The sequence below is a fragment of the Caretta caretta genome, chromosome 10, assembly GCF_965140235.1.
Source record: "Caretta caretta isolate rCarCar2 chromosome 10, rCarCar1.hap1, whole genome shotgun sequence".
In the NCBI taxonomy this organism is placed as follows: Eukaryota; Metazoa; Chordata; order Testudines; family Cheloniidae; genus Caretta; species Caretta caretta.
Genome location: NC_134215.1, coordinates 7,679,930 through 7,698,828, shown reverse-complemented (window position 1 = coordinate 7,698,828; position 18,899 = coordinate 7,679,930). Strand labels below are relative to the sequence as shown.

The 18,899-nt window shown below is 48.8% G+C and overlaps 1 protein-coding gene across 4 annotated transcripts in view; it reads left to right on the top strand.

Moving 5' to 3' along the window:
- Nucleotides 1–18,899, top strand: part of RAI1 (retinoic acid induced 1) — a 134,039-nt gene that overhangs the window by 69,202 nt on the left and 45,938 nt on the right. The window contains exon 1 of one of the 4 annotated variants that reach the window (XM_048867676.2): nucleotides 9,016–9,150. The exons of 2 other annotated variants lie outside the window; for them this stretch is intronic. The gene's annotated coding sequence lies outside the window, so the exon portion shown is untranslated. Of the gene's footprint in view, nucleotides 1–9,015; nucleotides 9,151–9,382; nucleotides 9,503–18,899 lie in introns of those variants that run through there. One more of the 4 variants, XM_048867678.2, reaches the window with a different exon arrangement.

Here is an 18,899-nt window from a genome sequence, read left to right as displayed (position 1 = left end):
TTCAGAAGTTTCCCCTCTCTCCCTCCCCAGCACCGCCAGCTTTAACCCTCTGCAGGATGTAGGGGAAAGCATCATGTGTGAAAATGGGGGAGTAGGTCAGGACATAGCCCAGAGTAGAACTCGGGGTTTGCCAGCGGCGAGAGGTTACCACGCTAACCCGCTGCTCGTGCTCCCAGCCTCCCGGGGACCATGGCTCAGAGCCTTTCTGCCGCGATGCAGTGGTGATCGCGATGTGAGTTGAAGGCTCTGGCAAGACACAGCTAATGTGGAAAATGCGCGTGTGGCCCCGAGCTGGAGTGGTTGTGATGGAGACTGAGTGGAGGGCAGCAACCTCTGGATTAGCAGCTGGAATGAGTCTCTCCATGGCTGCACCGATCTCTCCTCCCTGTCCCCATTAAGTGTGCTCAGGAAGACATTAAGATCAGAAGCACGTACGGTGAGACTCTGTCTAACAGCGCTGCTGGCTGACCCTGATTTGTAGCAGGGCTGAACGCTGAGGCTGTAACGTTCCCGCTCTTCCTGTAGTAATGGTGAGCGAGAAGGAGTCACATGCACACCCCTGCTTGAGAAAGAGAAGGGGAAAGGGAGGGGGACAGGGCAGGTCAGCTCCGGGGAAGCAGGGGAAATGAATCCCGGGTGCAAATGAAAATCCAATCTCTCATTTGTGGCACGTTTGCTTAGCAAGCCACAGCGGTGCCACCGCATACAAATAAAAAAGTTGAGGGCACCCAGGAGTGAGCGTGCATTAATTCTCCAGCCAGGCCGAGGGGGGCATCGCAGAGTGCGGGGGGAGGGGTTGTCCCCCTGCCGCCCCAGTGGCTGTACCGGCAGTAGCTCAGGACAATGACATGGGTATTATGCACCAAAAGGGAGGGTCTGCAGGGCTTGGGGATAAAACCTCTCTGGCTGGGACGTGACCCTCTGTCTCGCTAGTGCATGCTGTGGTCCCTCCACCCCCACTTCCTTCCTTCCTCCCTCCCTCCCCAGCTCTCCCTGCTGCAGGATCAAATCGGCTCCCTAGGTTAGGTTAGTTTCCTGCTGTCTTTTATTTCAGTCCCTGTGTTGCATTCCATGCCAGGCTAGCCCGTCCTCGTCTCCTCTGAATGCTGCTTCACTTGTGGGTGCCAGTGGCTTGGGGGGCTGAGAGGAGAGCCCTGGGGCCAGGGGCCTGTTTATTGCAGTGATGGGGAGAAGGAGTGTCCGGGAGAGCCTCCATCAGAAGGGAAATTGTCATTGGCTCTGCTTGACCTACAGACTGTCTTTGGGATGCATGCCACGGCAGCTAGTGCTGTTTCTCAGGCGCTGGTGGCAGGCAGCCAGCCAGCTTACCACACAGACCGACCCACTCACCTTCAGTCCAGACAAAGGGAGAGCAGCCTCACCCTCCACCCTACCCTGCCCGTGAGCCCAGGGCATCACTCATTATGACAGCCCACCCGTGCGGGCAGATGCAGTACCCGCTTTTCTCTGGTCACACTGACTCCGAGCCCTTCCCCCAAATGAGCTGCTTCTCTGCAATCCTTGTCTAATGGTTAGAACGAGGGCCTAGGACTCAGGACTCCTGGGTTCAAATCTCCGATTCCGCCATCAGCTCACAGTCACGATCTTGGGGAAGTCGCATCACCTCGTCCTGCCTCACTTTCCCCATCTGTAACGGGCGGGATTTTGTGAGGCTTAATTTGTTACTGCTGGGTGGCAGGCGCGGAGGAAGGCCAAGTAGCCGCATTTTTAGAATCCGAGCAAATATGAAGATCCTTTCATGGTGTTTTTGTTCATGATGTTTGCAGTCAGTACCAATTCAGTTTAAACCCTCCCTGTGCCGTGATTGTGTTTGTCCTGCATTGGTTGTACAACAGTCCCTGGGTTGCTTTGGGGAAATGTACAGAGCAAAGTTTAGGCAAAACTAGCCTGTTCCTGTGAAAGGGAGGGGGAAAAAGATCCAGTGTTGTTGTTGTTTATGGAAGGATGGTGAGTAATGTATTGCCCTTGAAAGGTGAGAGACTGGAGCACTGCGTATGCACCATCTTCTGTTTATAATATCCACTTATCAGACACATGGACAGCACTTGCATGCCATTCCCATTAGCCTGTACAAAAGCAGGGCAGTGTTATTAATGGGAGTTACACAGACACCCAAACAAAGAGAGCGAGGAAGAAGAAATCTTTAAACTTCCAAACCTGGAAGCGTGAATCTGACCATTGGAAAAAGGAGAGACCAGGAGAGAAAAACATTAAAGAAAAGAAAATTAGATTCCTCGGGTTACCTTAGTTACCCAGTTTCTAATGACTCCAGCTTCCAGGCACTCATCACCTTTTGTATATAAAGATTCTCCAGAGAGCTCTGGGTCGCCCCATTAACAAGAGAGAGACCCTTGTTCGTGATTTCTGCCAAGGAATGGGAGGGGATCAAGGAGTTCTCTGTGGGAGAGGACTGCCTAGGAGGTTATTAATAGTTGCTTTTTGTGAGATGGCTAGGGGGTAATCTAGATCTTTCTCACTGTAATTGCCTCTCTTTACCTATCTTTCTCTCTGTAATTGCTTGCCTCCTTGTTGCTTGGATTTGGAGTAGCTGTTGTCAGCCTTCACCTGAAACCTTGGATTATCAAGATGAAGAGGGGAAATTGTCCTTCGGAATTTTATTTAGCTTAAAAAATCCGACCTGTGTAGTTATCCCAGAGCAGAAATTCAGGGAGCTAAGGTGGACCAACATTTACCCTAAAGCTGCTAGATAAAAGAATTTCCACTCTGCCTTGCTATCTTCCTCATTCTCTAGTCGCGGTCGGTTTCCTTTTTAACAGAGTGGTGACGTGTTAGCTGGCCAAACAAGGAGTCAATATTTTGGCAAAAAGCATCACCTTTTTTGTTAGAATAAAAATAAGGGGGGGGGTGAGAAAGGCAGACAAGCAAATCCGTTTGATCAGACCCCGCATATTTTATGAAAGCACATTTCAGCTCTTCAGCTTTGGAAAGCTTTTCATACCCTTTAATTTTCTAATAAAAAGGAATTACGTTTGCTGAAAAGCCAGTAACAAGATTCACTGTCATTGTCTTTTGTACAGACCATAATTCCTGTCTTGGGTGCCTGCCTGGAGGGGAAGAATCCAGTTTGTGTGGTCCTAGGTGAAATCTCTCCAGGAAACCCTCAGCAAAGCGGGTGGGGTGGGTGGGATGGCTGACCAAGGGGTGCCAACCTAAGGGATAAAAGCAAGTTGACTAGTCAGTTTGAAACCTTGCAAGACCATCCCCTCAAAAGACAGTAATAGACCCCTGGGTAGAATAAGGTTGCTGTTGGCAGAAGCTAGGTTTAGGCAACAGAAAAATCTAAACTTCCTTCAGTAAATGCTTTGAGCTAAATTCTGCTCTGTTACACCAGACTAACCACAAGGAAATCCACTGGAGTCAATGGGTTTCTCTGGATTTACACCTCCGTCACAGAGATGGCCCTTCGTCTTGGTGCCCTAAGAAGTTACAAGGTATCTTTATCCTCCTCTCACTAGCAAGTATGCTCTCTTGGGGTTTTCCCTTGTGCAATCCCAAGCAAATTGGAACGGATACCAGAGAATGTTAAGGGGTGACTTGATTACCATCTGTAAGTACCTGCATGGGAACAAATATTTGATAATGGGCTCTTCAATCTGGCAGAGAGAGGTATCGCATGAGCCAATGGCTGGGAGCTGAAAATGGACAAATTCAGACAGGAAATAAGGCGTAAATTATTAACACTGAGAGTAATTAACCCTTGGAACAATTTACCAAGGGTCATGGTGGATTCTTCATCACTGACCGTGTTTCAATCCAGATGGGATGTTTCTGTAAAAGCTCTACTCTAGGAATTATTTTGAGGGCACTCTCTGGCCTATGATATGCAGGAGGTTTGGACTAGATGATCACAGTGATCTCTTCTGGCCTTGGAATCTCTGAGTCTCTTCTGCTGCCATGCCCACCCCTACAGCCAGCAACCCAGAATCCAAGACCCCCATCTTCTCTGTTATCCTTGTTACCAAAACAGCTCGCTTGAAAAGCAGCGGCTGGTTCTCGGCGACATTCCTTCTCTTTAAATGAGTGTCTATTTATTATTATTTATTTATTTGTATTGCAGTAGTGCCTAGGAGCCCCAGTCCTGAACCAGGGCCTCACTGCGCTAGGCACTGTACAGATACAGAACAAAAATGCAGCCCTTGCCCCAAAGAGCTTTGCCATTCTCTCTAGCCCTTTTCACCCCACATCTTAGAGCATTTTGCTGATATCTGTGGATTAGGTCTCTCAGTCCCCTGATCAGTAAGTATTCTATGGGTTGGGGAAACTGAGGCATGAAGCGATCAAATTGTCTTTCCCCACATCCAGTTGGTAGCGGAGTCTCAAATAGAACTCAGGTGTCCTGATCCCCGGTTCCCTGCTCTGGCCATTGGAATCACTTTCCTGTCCAGTTTTACACATAGGTTGTTTTTGAAACAAGATGATCAATAATTTTCTTTGTTGCCAAACAGCGAATAAATGGCTGCATGAGGATTATACTTCTCTAGCTGTGTCATCCTTCGTGTTTTTATAGTAAACACTAGACCACGTTGGCTCATTATAGATTTTTAAGGGACTGTTCCTTTTATTCCTATCTGGTGTCTCTTGACACAGGCTAATGTTGATATCCTCTTTGCATGTGTGATATTACATTTCCATGTATACAGGCAAATCTGTGTCTCACACACAATATATAAAATACTGTAAGGAATAGGGTCAGTGCTGTGATCTTTATTATCTGGATGGAGACTTCTGGGCACCTCCAGTATTTTCCAGGTTCACAGAAACATCTGTTCGTTTATCCTCCCCAAGGTGACAACCCTACCAGTGCGCTGATTGTTTCAGGTAAAGAGGAAACCAGTCCAGGCAGCCTGCTCTCATAGCATTCACAGCATGGCCTGAACCGTGCAGCCAAGCTACAGGACCAGCTCGGGACTCTTCAGGAAGGCAATGAATGACACACGCGTCAAACGATTTTTGAGAAAGATGAAGGGAACAAAGGCGGGAAGTTTTTAAAAAATAATATCTACATTAGTGACTGGATCGGGAGATTCATCTCTGAGAGAAGTGGCTGGACTCAGGCTTGGTGGAGCAGGAAATTCTGACCGTTACCCTCAGGGAAGAACATTTTTGACTACCAGGCCAGGCGCTACAAATGCCCACTTGGGCAACGAAAACTAGCAAGTTTCACTGTGTGCACCACGGGCTTGGCTAAAAACCCAGTTCCTGGCATACAAGAGCCTCGATCACAGGGCACTTTGTACTGTGTTTAGGCCTAAGGATGTTGGTGAATGGCATCCCTGTTATGTGACAGCTGAGAGTTTCTTCTGTCAGAGCAAAGTGGGAAAGTAGGTGAATCAGTCAGTTGATAACTGCCTGAAGTTTTTCTGTAGTATCTGGCTGATGAATCTTGCCCATATGCTCAGGGTTTAGCTGATCGCCATATTTGGGGTCGGGAAGGAATTTTCCTCCAGGGCAGATTGTAAGAGGCCCTGGAGGTTTTTCGCCTTCCTCTGTAGCATGGGGCACGGGTCACTTGCTGGAGGATTCTCTGCTCCTTGAAGTCTTTAAACTACGATTTGAGGACTTCAGCAGCACAGATATAGGTGTGAGGTTATTTTTTTTGTAGGAGTGGTGGGTGAAATTCTGTGGCCTGCGTTGTGCAGGAGGTCAGACTAGATGATCATAGTGATCCCTTCTGACCTCTATGAAAGTAAGATGTCTGAGGGGCAGTGCGTGTTGTGTCACAAGGTCTGTCTAGACTAGGAAAGGAGGTTGTTTTTAAAGACATGTTAGCAAACCCATGTGTAGACAGGGCAGGTCATGTGTAAATACACATTAGAAGTCATGGGTGACCTAGGCGCCCCTCAAGGTTGCCCAGCAGCAGCTAACACATGTTCAAACAGAACTTGTCCTGTCTCCACTAGCATTTAAAATACGTTAGTTTAAAGGTGTGAGCTAACATTTTAAAAAAGATCTCCTGTATTTTCCTAGTCTACATATGGCCATTCTGTGTTCATCCTCTTAACCCTTATCATGGATCCGTGGAAACTTGGTATTTCTCACTAGAGCCTGATTCTTATTTACGCTAAAGTGTTATTAGTGTAAATGAGGATGAGGCCTGTTGTTTCCAGGGGACATTCATCCAGATCACAAAAGCATCCCAAACTTTGGCCCAGTAGCTAGTCTGCTCCAAGGCTTCCCAAAATCTAGAAGCGTCTGTGTGTGTGTGTTGGGGTGCTAAGATCCATTAGCAGAGCTGTGTAGGAGAAACCTGATTGCTGTCTGCTTGTGCTCACTTTCAAGAGGTCTGCAGTTCCCTGAGGTTTTAAAAGAACAGCAAGGTTATATTAGAAGAAGGGGGAGCACACAGTTGTGGGGAAATTCTCGTAGCAGTGCTGAAGCACTGGGCCCATCCTCAGAGCTCCTTCCTTTCCAACGGATACTAGATGATATTGTCCCGTCTGGGATCAGAAATGGCAGAAGGCGTTTAGACCTGTGAATGCTCTTCCCACTAGGTTTTGCTGAGGCCGATTGGAGCCAATGGGAGTCCATCCATTCACTTGAGTGGGCGCTGGATGAGGCCATAAGGGGTGCCGTATCTTGAGGCCTGTAGAAGTGTAGGGGCTGGGGATAAATGAAGACTGCCGTGGATTTTCCCCTGCACAGAGCAAGGCACTGTGTCTGTAGCCTGCGGGCAATGGGAAATTTTAAACTAGAGCCGGTCGAACGCTGCCGGATCGTGAACATTCATTCAGATTCTGAATGAATTATTCTCCCCATGTTTGTGGTCCCCTTTCTGTTTCCCCTGCTAGCTGCTCAATCCTGCAAGGTGCTGAGCACTCGGACCCGAATCCAGCAAAGCGCTTAAGCTCATGTTTAACTCCAAGTGAGTGGTCCCACTGAGTTCAGTGCCACTGCTTAAACTTAAGCACACACGTCAGTACTGCCAGCCTGAAGCATGCAGAAATCATGAGCCAGGCTTCCAAAATAATGAATTTGCCTTAAAAATCAGAAGCTTATAAAAAAAAAAAAGAGAGAGAGACTTCAAGGTCCTTTTATTTGCCTTCTGGTTTTTGAGCCTTTGGGCTTCACGTTTTCCAGCGTTAACTCCACAACCATGAGAGCTAGAAACTTACCTTTTATTTGTTTTTTGTATGTTTGATTGTTTTAAACGAAAGCCAAGATTCTGCCTTGTCCCCTGCGCTCCTGGAGCTGGGGCTATCGGAGAACCATCAAGTATCACAAGACTTGTGATAAAATCACAAGAGCTGGCAGCAATGATGATTGCTTTGCTTGTTTGCGGCCAAAGAGCTCAGCACCGCACAGGATCAGGGACCTGTTTGTGAGCACTGATGCAGATGGATTAGTTTGGGAAAGGGCTGTTCTCCCTGGGTGAAATTCACCCCAGTCTAGAGGCCCTGCCTATTTTGAGGGCTTCCGAAGGACTTCAGTCGTGCCTGGTCTCTCTGCAGGCCCTCTGCACAGGAATGAGTTTCATCTCGTATGAATGCCCCATTCACATGAGCGAAGAAGAGTAGTCATTACTCACTGTTCGCCATTTGTTATTCTCCTGTTCCAAAACTGTCGGTTATCCTATCGGGGAGCAGAAACCATGCAACGTGATGAAGGTGACCAATCGGACGCCACGAATAACAGCTAGCAAACAGTTTGCAAACCACCCCACAGGCGGAAAATTGTTCATCAAAACCATTTGGCAAATACAAACAATGAATGCATTTGTGGCCATCAGGATCCCGTCACAAACAGGAAAAGAGGGCTAAATTGTCAGAGAATTTATTCCCAGTACCTTAAACCCTCAAGCCCTTCTTTAGCATAAGCTTATTTTTCTGAACATGTGTATTATCCTGGTCCCTCCCCACCTTGGGGATGGAGGGAAGAAACCTAATGATCAGCTCCTGTTTTCCTCCAAAGTTTTTCATTTGAACCTCAAGCTTGCTTGCTTTCCTGCGTAGGGAAATAAGAACCCAACAGAAATCAATCTCTTTTCTCTTTTTTCCCTCTTTCTCATTTTTATTCTTACTTCCCAGATGGTTTCCAGGGGTTTAGCATTTTCAAAGCTTTCCGTAAATGCGTATGACAATAGGAAGTGTTGCCTCTTAGCCTGCGGCCGGCACAGTTTTAAATGAGGTCCCAGGTAGTCATGGTTACCTCTCCTCTTCAGTAAGAGATGACTTTTATTTCCTGCCTTTTGTGTTTGCACATCTCAGATATACATTCTCCCAAACCATAATTGGTATTCGCGGATATATGGATGCAGACAGATCAACAAATAAAGGGGAATGGGAGAGATGGAGGGATGTCAGGGGTGCCAAGTTTCCCCAAGTATTGGGGAGTCTCCTAGACTGAAATCGTTTTCCTTCTCTAAAATGGGGAACCAGCTCTCTCCCTCCTCTCCAACTGTAGGTCTGATCCTGATCTCACTCACACCAGAGTAAATCAGGAGTAACTCCCCTAGTGTCAACAGAGTTACTCTGCTGTAAAACCAGTGCGAGTAAGATTAGAACCAGGTTCCTTGTCTTCCTCTCTCTTTTTCTCACTCCTTCTTGCTATAATAATTAGCAGCCTGACAGGAAAGATCCTGGATCAGCTATTAAAGCTGAGCTTTCCCCTTGGAATATACACAGACATGCACACCCCGAGACAGCAGGCACTCAGCTAGCAGCGTGATTAGAGTGGTGCCAGAACCAAAACAGAACAGAATAGAGAGCAAGGATCTCCGCGCAGACACCCGTCAATACATGGGAGGTGATGGAATGAGCAAATAGCTGTTGGGGTTGGGGTTTTTTCCGAGAGAGAAGTTGTGTTGTTCTTGCTGTTGCTTTGCACTCCCATTTCTATTCTGAGGCTAGTGCCTTTTATTGGTTATTAGAGGAAAGTGATAACCCAGGCGTTTGAGAGTCACGGAACTCGCCTGTTCGCCGACGCAGACCGCACTGCACTCTCAAAGACTGTGCACCTGGATCCTGCTTTCAGCCCGCTAGGTGAGCAAGGATGGTGCTAGGAATCCTACGCAGCAAGGTTCCGCTTCCCACACTGGGGGAGCGCGGGGCGGGCCTCAGCCCTGTCTAATTGCCTCCCCCAGCGGCAGTCCTAGATGGCCACGTCAGCTGTGTAAGTACAGAGCCACAATTTAACTCTGCTTAAACGCTAGCGCTCAACCTTCTTTGCGAGGCTTCTTGAGAAGCGAGCAAGTGGCTTGTGACTTAGGGGTGATGGAGGGGAGGCGGGGAGAGAGCAGGGTGGGGGAGATGATGTTGCTAATGAGGATCAGCGATGGGAGGAGGTGCTGTAACTTTGGAGCAGATAATGGTATTCATGTGAGTGTTCGCTATGATTGATATGCAGCCTTTGCATCTCCCCGATTTGCACAGTGCATGCTGTGTGTGATTGGAGATACGGTAGCTCAGACAGAAAATACTTTGGACAGTACGATGAGAAGCCTGCAGCAATCAACCAATCCCAGGTACCCTTTGAGTTGAATTTGAGGATCTGGGTTCATTTGCTTTCCCCACCGCCGGTGCCTATACATATCTCTAACTACGTTTCTCACCAGAACCAGGGAAATTACACCAGGTAGCTTTGTCCCTTTGGAAAAAAAGGGCTGCAAAATTTGTACTTGCAATGTGCACACTCTGGTGGGCGTGTGTGAGTGTGTGCACGTTTGTGTGTGTGTGTGTGCGTGCGCATGACTGCTCAGGCAATGATTGATGAAAGATCATAGCCTCGTTCTGCAGGATCATTGTATAGAATATGGGCAAAGCTTCTGCTCCCTGGGGGACGACTCCGCATGTGTGTGCGGGTGTTTCGGAGCGGAGGCGATTGTGCAATAACAGATTCTTGTGCACCTCTTTTTAAAAAACAAAAGCAAAAAGGCTTGAGGATTCCTCCAGCTTCCTTGGAAAACTTAATTTGCTACGAAGGAATACAGACGCCTTTAAAGCAAGCCGAGTTTTTCCGCAGTAGCTGGTGCCTTTCTGACAGTGTGACAACCGGCTCAGAACAATTATTGCAGTGTAACTGTAGCAGCAGACATATTGGCTTTTTTCAGCCAGCATGAAATAATTTGCAAAACTAAGCAGACGCGCTAAAGAAGCTAGCTCTTGCCGACTTAGATGTACTTGCTGTAGTGCCTCAGATTTGCAGATCACCATATTTGCCCATTGCTGCATACCAGTGAATTGCACATTGGTTGCACCTGGTTTTCTATTGACGTTCTTTTGCAAAGGCTGGCCACAGTTACATGCTCAGTGGAAAGTGCCTAGAATTGCCAGCGTATTAACATCAGAACGTAAAAATGGCCATGCTGAGTCAGACCAATGGTCCAGCTAGCCCAGTATCCTGGCTCTGACAGTGGCCAATGCCAGATGCTTCGGAGGGAATGAACAGAACAGGGAAATTGTCAAGTGATCCATCCCCAGTCGTCCAGTTCCAGCTTCCGGCAGTCAGACTCTTCCTAACGTGGGTTCCAGGTCTCCAGGTGTGCAGGCGCTAGGAGCTGATGAGGAAAAGTTGATTTCTTTTTTTTAAAATGAGAAAAATGCATTCTGGTACTTACCAGTGTGAAGCACTAAGGAGAAAGATAGCAAGTGAGATCCCCCAGTAGCGTAAACCAGTATAGCTCCATTTACTACACTAGAGCTACACCCATCTACACCAGCTGAGGATCTGACCCCCAGGATCTTGATTTTATTGAGCAACCAAGAGAAATTAAAAGTAAACTAGAGACCAGATCCTGCAGCCCTTAGTCAGGCATATGATTAAACCCTAGAGTCCTTGCTTAGGGCTTACTCATTTTTACTCAGGACCTGATTTGCCTCTTATGTCACTTGCGCACCCATGACATTTCATTGCCTTAATGGAATTACTTCTCATTTACACCAGTATAAGAGGAGAATCAGGCCCTCGGTCCTTACTCAGGCAAAATGCTTCTTGAAGTCACTGGTTAAAACTCTGCTGAAGTCAGTGGAGTTACTCCTGATTTAAGGCAGTATTTGGCCCAAGAGGTGTCAAACATAAAGGACCTGCTTCTGACACCCACACTCACGTTGGAATAGTACCTTACTCACAAGAAGTCCTGTTATTACTCATTGGGGCACTTGTGAGGAAGATACTGCTTAGCAGTAACAAGGAGGATAGAATCAGGCCCTGAGATTTGATTTACATTTGGAAGGTTTGCTTGCATGAATGAAAGAAAAAGACAGAAGCCACTTGCCAAACCCAAATTGCCCCGTGGTCCTTTTGAAAGGACCAGTTGGTAAGGGGGCAGCTGAAGTGAGAAGTTACATGGCATCTTTGCTGTAAGTGCTGAGATTAGGTCAGTTTCGAGTCAGGCCAAGGTTTTGTATGCCTTCCATTGGTGAGAAAGGCAGGCTGCAATCTGGTTTGGGTAACGTTAACAATCTGCGATCTGCATGCAAACGGTACAGCTGCTGCAACAGCTACTGATGGAGACTTCACTATATTAGCAGCATTAATTAAGTTACAAAAATTATGCATGTTATCAGTTATGAGGCGACCTTTCATAAACTCAGTTATTAAGGCAATAAAGCATGACCTGCTGGTCCTAACCAGTTTAATGGCTGGCTAAGAGTGGGATTTTTCGCATAATACTTTTAGCAGGTCATTAGCCAAGCAATAGGACAACATGGAGAACTGAAGTGATATGCTAGAACAGCAGCTGAGAAAAATTCCTGTGTTCATTTGGGCATGTGGGGTAGGGTGGATGATAACCTGCCCTTCTGGAGCCGTTTGTCAGGATAAACCAGGCAGAAGAAAAGAAATGGGCTGGAAGGTTTTGGTCACGGGTTTGATATTTGAACACTTTGGGGGGAGTTTCTTCGTCCCCAGATTATTTGGGTTCGTTTCTGTCTCAAACGCAAGCCCGGGAAAGCAGCAGGCTGGGTGAGCAGCTAATCTGCCCCCTTGTTTTAGCTTCCGTGCATGACTTCCTTTGGTTTCGGTCCTGTTGTTTTTGTCAGCCCCACTGCCAGCCCGCGGGCGCCTCGGAGAAGCAGAGGTGAGAGCGATGCAGGCTGACAGACGTTCCCTTTGGGGGCCGAGCCGTTGCTCCAGACCTGGCAGTTAAAAAAACAAAATGAGTAGGAATTAATAAGAACCACGTGTTGTGTGTGTGTGTGTGTGTGTGTGTGTGTGAGAAAGAGAGAGAGAGTTAAGACTGCTGTTGTGCAGTGTGTTAAAGGAAGCGTAGAAAGTACCCTAGAGGGTCATGGAAGATAAAGTCAAAGGTTTGAACTCAGGGGCTGAGGAACCTTGTTGCTGTCTTGTTGCAGGAATGGGGTTATCAGTGATTTACATGTGAAATTCCTGGATGGGTGGGATGGACGTCTGGCAAAGGTCTCAGAGCTGCAGGCTGAGGTAAAAAGGGGGCAGAGCTGCAGGCTGAGGTAAAAAGGGGGGTGGTGCTTTGAGCCTGAGCCGGCATTCCTTATTCACTGACTCTCCCGGGACGGCTCGCTTGTGTCAGGACCATTCCTGCGTGCCCATGTTTGCAGGCTCTGGCCCGTTGCGAATACGCAACAGTGCCAGCCCCAGACAATTACGGGGGCAGATCCTGCTCCCGTTGACGCCAGCAGCAGCAGGATCAGTCCCCCAGACAAGCCGAGAGGGAAGAGAATAAATTCCCAGGCAGGGGAGTTATTGGCTGTGTAGAGCCAGGGAACAGATAGTTGAGAGGGAGGTGATGCTGGATTTCCCCAACAAATAAATCACAGAGGGTTATTAATGCAAGCGCAAGCAGAAAACGAGCACGAGCCGGGGCTGTGTATGTGACGGGAGCTTTCCAAATCCGCAGATAAACAGCAAGAAACCAAAGCAGCGAGTTTGGGGTGGGGGGTGTGTGTGTGAGAGAGAGAGAGGAGTGGGCTGAGGAGTGACAGATTCCCTGGCTCCTTGCTGAGAGCATCATGGATTCTGACACAATCCACCCACAGAGGCAGAAGCTGGTTTTAGCGCATCCTTGCTACCTGATTCCAGGAGCCTCCCGGGCGTCAGCCTGCTGCATAGTTACAGCAGCTGACATGGGAGGGGCGGAGAGGGATGCTGCTGTGGAAAGGGGTGGCACAGAGCAGACGGCAGAGGCTTGCTTCAGAATGAGCAGTGTAAGACGGCTTGATGAATATGCCAGTCCATGCTGCTTTGGGCACTGCCGGAGGCAAAAGGGGAGGAGGGGCTCACAGCTGGTGAGATGGGGAAGGGGAATTGGCAACCCGTAGAAAGATGCATGGCTTGCCCTGGGATTACAGGATGGGAAGGGGTCCGGGGTGATCTGGGGCCTGCCTCCAGGGCTGGGAATCAGGAAGAAGAGGTGTGAGGTGGTTGTTTTAGCTGGTGCGCAGGGATCCTTTTTACGGTGCGGGATATTATGTGGGATAATGGGCCCAAGTCATCCCTTGGGGAGCTACAGCACAGTCAGGAGCTACACCAGGAAAAGATTTGGCCGGGCACATTCTATCATCCCTGAGATCTAGCTCACTCCTTATGCCAGTCCTCGCCGGGGAGGGCGAAATGAGATTGCAGTTAGGGCTAAACATGGATGAGCCACACACATGGAAATGCTCCTGTTTCCAGCCCAGCTCACCTGCTCCTGACTTTCGAGGGGCCTCCTGGTTTGCTCCCTGCTGCTCTGCCCTTGAAGCTTCTGCTGGCCAGGTGGAACCAGCAGACCCTGTCCCCATCACCCATGTGGGTTCAGCTCCCCTGCTCCGTGTGAGCCTTTTGAGGAGCTAGAACCCACGGCATTAACGGCGAGTCTGCCAACCCACTTCACAGCTTCAGGTGAGATAGCCCTGTCTGGCCCTCCCTTACAGCCGTGCTGGAGGAAGGAGAAGGCCTGGGTTGGGCCCCAGCTCTGCACTTATATGGAAGGAGGGATCAGAGGGGGTGCCATGTCCCACAATAATCCCGTGGGGAGGCCGTAGCAGCTCCACGAAGCGGCAGACTGGCCCCTAGCAGTGCTAACCCGCACAGCCCAGCTCCGGGGACAGACTCCGGCACCGGCGGGCCCACTCACGTTAGCAATGAGATGGTTCCTTCAGCAGGTGGCATTCTGCCTTCGTGCCCCTCCCATCCGGACAGTGTTCTGCCATCTCCCCACTGCCAGTTTAGCCTTAGATCCCAGCACTTACTGCAAGGGCTTGTTCTAAATGCCCCCCCCCCCCAAAGCATGTGATGATGCCACTAGACTTAGCGGGCCCTATCTTGGGTGGGAGCACCCCGCTCCATTGACCTCCAGCTGGAAATGGCTTCCCTGCCAGGGCAGGGGGGTCACAACCACGCTGCCATTCCTGGAAAACGTGCTGCCCCCCCAGGTTTGTTCCTGAGTAGGTTGCTTCCGTGCTGTGTAAAGAGACATGGCAGTCCTGAGTCCCCTGCTTTTATTGGGAAAAACCTGTCTGAGGTGTCTCCATGGAGAGTGGGCGCAGGGCTGAGCGTCTGTGTTCTTATCCTGGCTCTGCCACTAACTCCCTCTGGGAACTGGAGCATGTTGCTGCACAGCCCTGCCTCAATTTCCCCATCAGTAAACAGGGGTTGGGAGCGCCAATTAGATAGAGCCTGTTGAGCACTTTGAAAAGGCCCCTCCCTCTGCCTATGGAGGGGTGCTAAGGGTTACTCACCTAAGGAGTCTGAACGGGAGAGTAATTTGCCTTCTGTGGCCAGTTTCCTCTGTGGTGTCCTGAGCTGCCAGCTCTAACTATAGAGTAAGACTGCTGCTTTGTAATAGAGGCCCTTTCTTCCCGCGGTCTCGATTCTCACCAGCACCCCTTCAAGGCAGGCTAGCATTATTCTCATTCTACAGGATGGTAAACCGAGGCCCAGAGTCTGTCTTGCCCACCGTCGCACAGCAAGTCATCGGACTAGAACCCAGGCGTCCCAGCTCCCTGCTCTAACCACTAGACCATGCTCCTTCCATACGGTGTAACCACAATCTGGACTTTTTCCAGCCCTCACTGAGCCAAACCTTTAGGTCCTTCCTCAGTTCCCCTATCAGGCACAGCCCATATTGAAGTGAAGGAGTAGTTTGATTCCCTGAGTAAGGGCCAACAGGATCTGGGCTCTTGTTTCCTCATCAGATAAATACGTCGCCCTTCCGTCCAGTACCCTAACTAGCCTATTTATCCCCCAAGCTCAGTGGGGGCAGAGAGCAGGGATATGCCACTATTTAGCTAGATGCTCCTCTCCCCTAGCCAGTTCCCCCCATCACCTCACGGCAACCTCTTTCCCCATCCCTATTAGGCATTTCCAAACACTGACCCTCTCAATAAACAAAGGAGAGGGGGAGGAAGGGTGGCTGGCATGTTAATGCACTCTTCCCCTCCTCCCCCCCCCCCTTCATCCCTCTGGGAAAGGCCTTTGCAGATATAAGCAAACCTTGATTAAAAGCTGCCTGACAGCCAACGGCAGCAGCAAGCAGCAGGCAAGGAAGCTCTTCAAGTCTAAAGGGAGCCGCTGCTGCCGTGGCTGCCTCCATTCTCAGATGTCCCTGATCCTTTAATCAATCACAGCCGAGGAAGAGAAGAGCAAACACGCATGCTGAGGCAGAGGTATGTACGTGCATTCATTCCAGCCACCCTGCAAGCGCCAGGGCTAATGCATGTATTTGGATGGATAGAGAGAGGTTCCCATGGAAGGAGCAATCATTTTATTTCTCGGGGGGGGGGGGGGGGGGCGCGTATCAATCTCCTTCTCAGTTCGGGAGAAGCCTCCCCTCCCCACGGTTTCCCAAAGCTGATGCTTGCTCTACACCCACAGTATAGCAGACTCTATAACTGATGGGGTTTTTTTTTAAACACATGATAAGATGTTACATGTCTCTAGCACCTCCCATCAGTGAGTCTCAATGTGCTTTATAAAAAGAAAAGGAGTACTTGTGGCACCTTAGAGACTAACCAATTTATTTGAGCATGAGCTTTCGTGAGCCACAGCTCACTTCATCAGATGCTCACGAAAGCTCATGCTCAAATAAATTGGTTAGTCTCTAAGGTGCCACAAGTACTCCTTTTCTTTTTGCGAATACAGACTAACACGGCTGTTCCTCTGAAACCTGTCAATGTGCTTTATAGACATGAAACCCGCACAGGAGGGACGTATTATCTTTTCCATTTTGCCTGTGGGGAAACTGAGGCACAGAGCGAGGGAGTGATGGGAACTAGCATGCCGGAGTTCCTGACTCACACCCCTGTGCCCACATCACACCTCCCAGATAGAAACAGCCGGACGGTTTTTGGGGAAGTGTCTTCTCTGGGATTCCCTACACTCTCTCTTTTATTCTGTATCCTCTCAGGCACCCCTGTATTTTGGGCTGACCTATCTGTATGGCCAAGGAGAGCAGGCTGGTTCAATAGGGGAAAGGAAGCTGCCTTCCTCTGGGGGCGACCAGAACTAAACCTGGCCTGGAACATCATCTTTAGCTCTTACATGGGCTCTCCATTTTCAGTGTGCGCAGAGCTCTTAAATGCCCACTGAGTATTGTTATCTTCCTGTTACAGATGGGTAAACTGAGGCAGTGACTTGCTCAAGACCACAGACAGGGTGCCCAGCAGAGGTGGAACGAGAACGGAGCAGTTCCTGACTGGTAGTCTTTCTTTTGCTTAGACCATTCACCTAGGGCCTCAGCAATTTCAAATCTTGTAATGCTAGGGACAGCCGCTTGTTGGGGCTTGGCAAAGAAGCTGCTCGGGCTCCTCTCTTGATTCAGGATGTCCCCTGGAATCTCTTGGTAGCACTGTTACCTGCAGCAATACAGAACACAGCTGTTTATCTGTGAAAACAAGAAACGGGCAAGACTCCCATCACCATCAGCAGGGCAAGATTTCACCCCCAAGTCATTCACTTTGACCTGACTCCACATTCCTAACCGTAGAATTGCATGTAGAGAGAAAAGTACCTCATGCTTCTGGAACTAATTGCTCATGGATGGACCGACTGTAACCATCAGCCTTTTCCATCTTAAGGTCACGTGGAGATGGGGAAGGAGGGAAGGAAAATGTGTGTAATTTCAATGAACTAGGTCAAAATTCTTCAGCCGTAACTCAGTCCGTGCCCAGGCAAAACCCCTATTGAAGTTGGTGGGAGTTTTGCTTGAGTAGGCCTGTAGCCTTTTGTGTAGTTTATTTTTGTTGCTTATTTTTTTCTATTAATACATTTTGACAGTGCCCTGGGACTCCATGCACCTATATTTGTATTATAGGTTGTCTAGGGCAGAGACACTGAGCTCTGTAAATTAGCATCACCAAATCTCCTGAATCAGAAAGGCTAATGAGGCACCCTCTGCAGACAGAGGTACCCTCAGGGACTAGAGAGAGCTATATATAGATACCTAATACATACCGTTTACCGGAGCGCCATATGCTTAGGATCCGATGTGGGGTCAAGTATCTTCAAGCCCGGGGGGAGCGTGTGTGTGTTTGGTAACAGGTGGAACGCTCTCACCTCTGCAGCAGTTTTACCTGCGTCTGGCATGATCTGATCCGTCACCAGCCCATTGCACTTTTCCCTTTGTAATACCCACCTGACAGCTGTACATATACAGTGCCTGCAAGAAAGAGCTGGAGGCTAGAAAAGAGGAAAGCTCGCTCTTTCTGGCTTGCAGAGCAGAGTGGAAGGCACCCAGGGGCAATGCTCAGTCCTTTCCGTTTGTACCAGCATTGCTATGTAATAGCAGTGAGCTGGAAAAGACATGCTACATGTGACATGAATGCACATACATTCACACATGTTACATCTGTAAGAGCAAATCCTCTCCTCCTGCACCTTGGCTGGCTAAATGCAAAGGGCCCAGTGCGGTTGGGGTTGTGGATTTTCCACACACACATTTCAGGGAGTGGTAGCGGAACTGCTCAACGGCCCCTTCCACAGGCCTAAGGCTACAGTAGCGTCTACAGCCAGTGTTCTCTGTCAGAGAGCAGTGGCTTACAACAGTGATCCATTGACCCTTTGGGGGTTATGCTCCTAAAGACCTCAACACCTGTGATTCCATGTGGAAAGCTTTAGGCACTGAAGTCCTAATGGAGAGAAGGACTTACAAAATAGCTCAGACTGGCAGACCACCCTGATATCAGCCATCCAAGAGGAATGCTCCTCTTGGGCTAGAGACATCAGCTATAGTTACTTAGTTTGTCTCCCCAGCATGAGACCATGGGAGATACACTTGACTCCTGTTCCCACTGAGGAGAGAGTCAGCCAATTAGTCCCTGTCCTGGGAAGTGTTGGGCTCCTATGAAAGCAGGACATTCAAAGGAACCAGCTGCTGTGTGAGCTGGGCTTTTTGAGGGTGACCGCATGGTGGGTTTGTTGTGATGATGTAATGTTTGTAGCCTGATGTCCTGTTTAGAGTGTTGATGGAATTGTCCCTCTCGAGTTTACTCATGAGGTTTCGGTTGCACTTGGTGGAATTGCATACCCTTACTGACAAAGCATTATGTTTCAAAGTCTCCTTGGGGCTTGGAAATACTTTTCCTGCAAAGACCGCAATCTGCTTACACCACGGTGTATTCTCGAAAAGGTTCCCAAATAAAGCCTTGAGTGTGGGGTCTGTTGTTCAGCTAGAAAACAAAACAAGAAGGGAGGAGAACCTGGGAACCTGAGACTTTGGGGGACATGAGAGAATGGAAGCTTTGGCGTGGCGGGTACGGTAGTGAACTGCATGCAGCAGAGGTTAATATGCAACAACAGATACAAAGCTAATGGGAGGGATCCTGTGCTGGAAAGCCAGATTCTGAGACAATGGAGGGATGATACTTGAGATGGTTATAAAGAGAAGCTAGAAGATGTGCTATTAATATGCAGTTGAGAAATGGAGGGAATAGGATAATGTAATATGTGAGCTCTGAATGTCAAGAAAT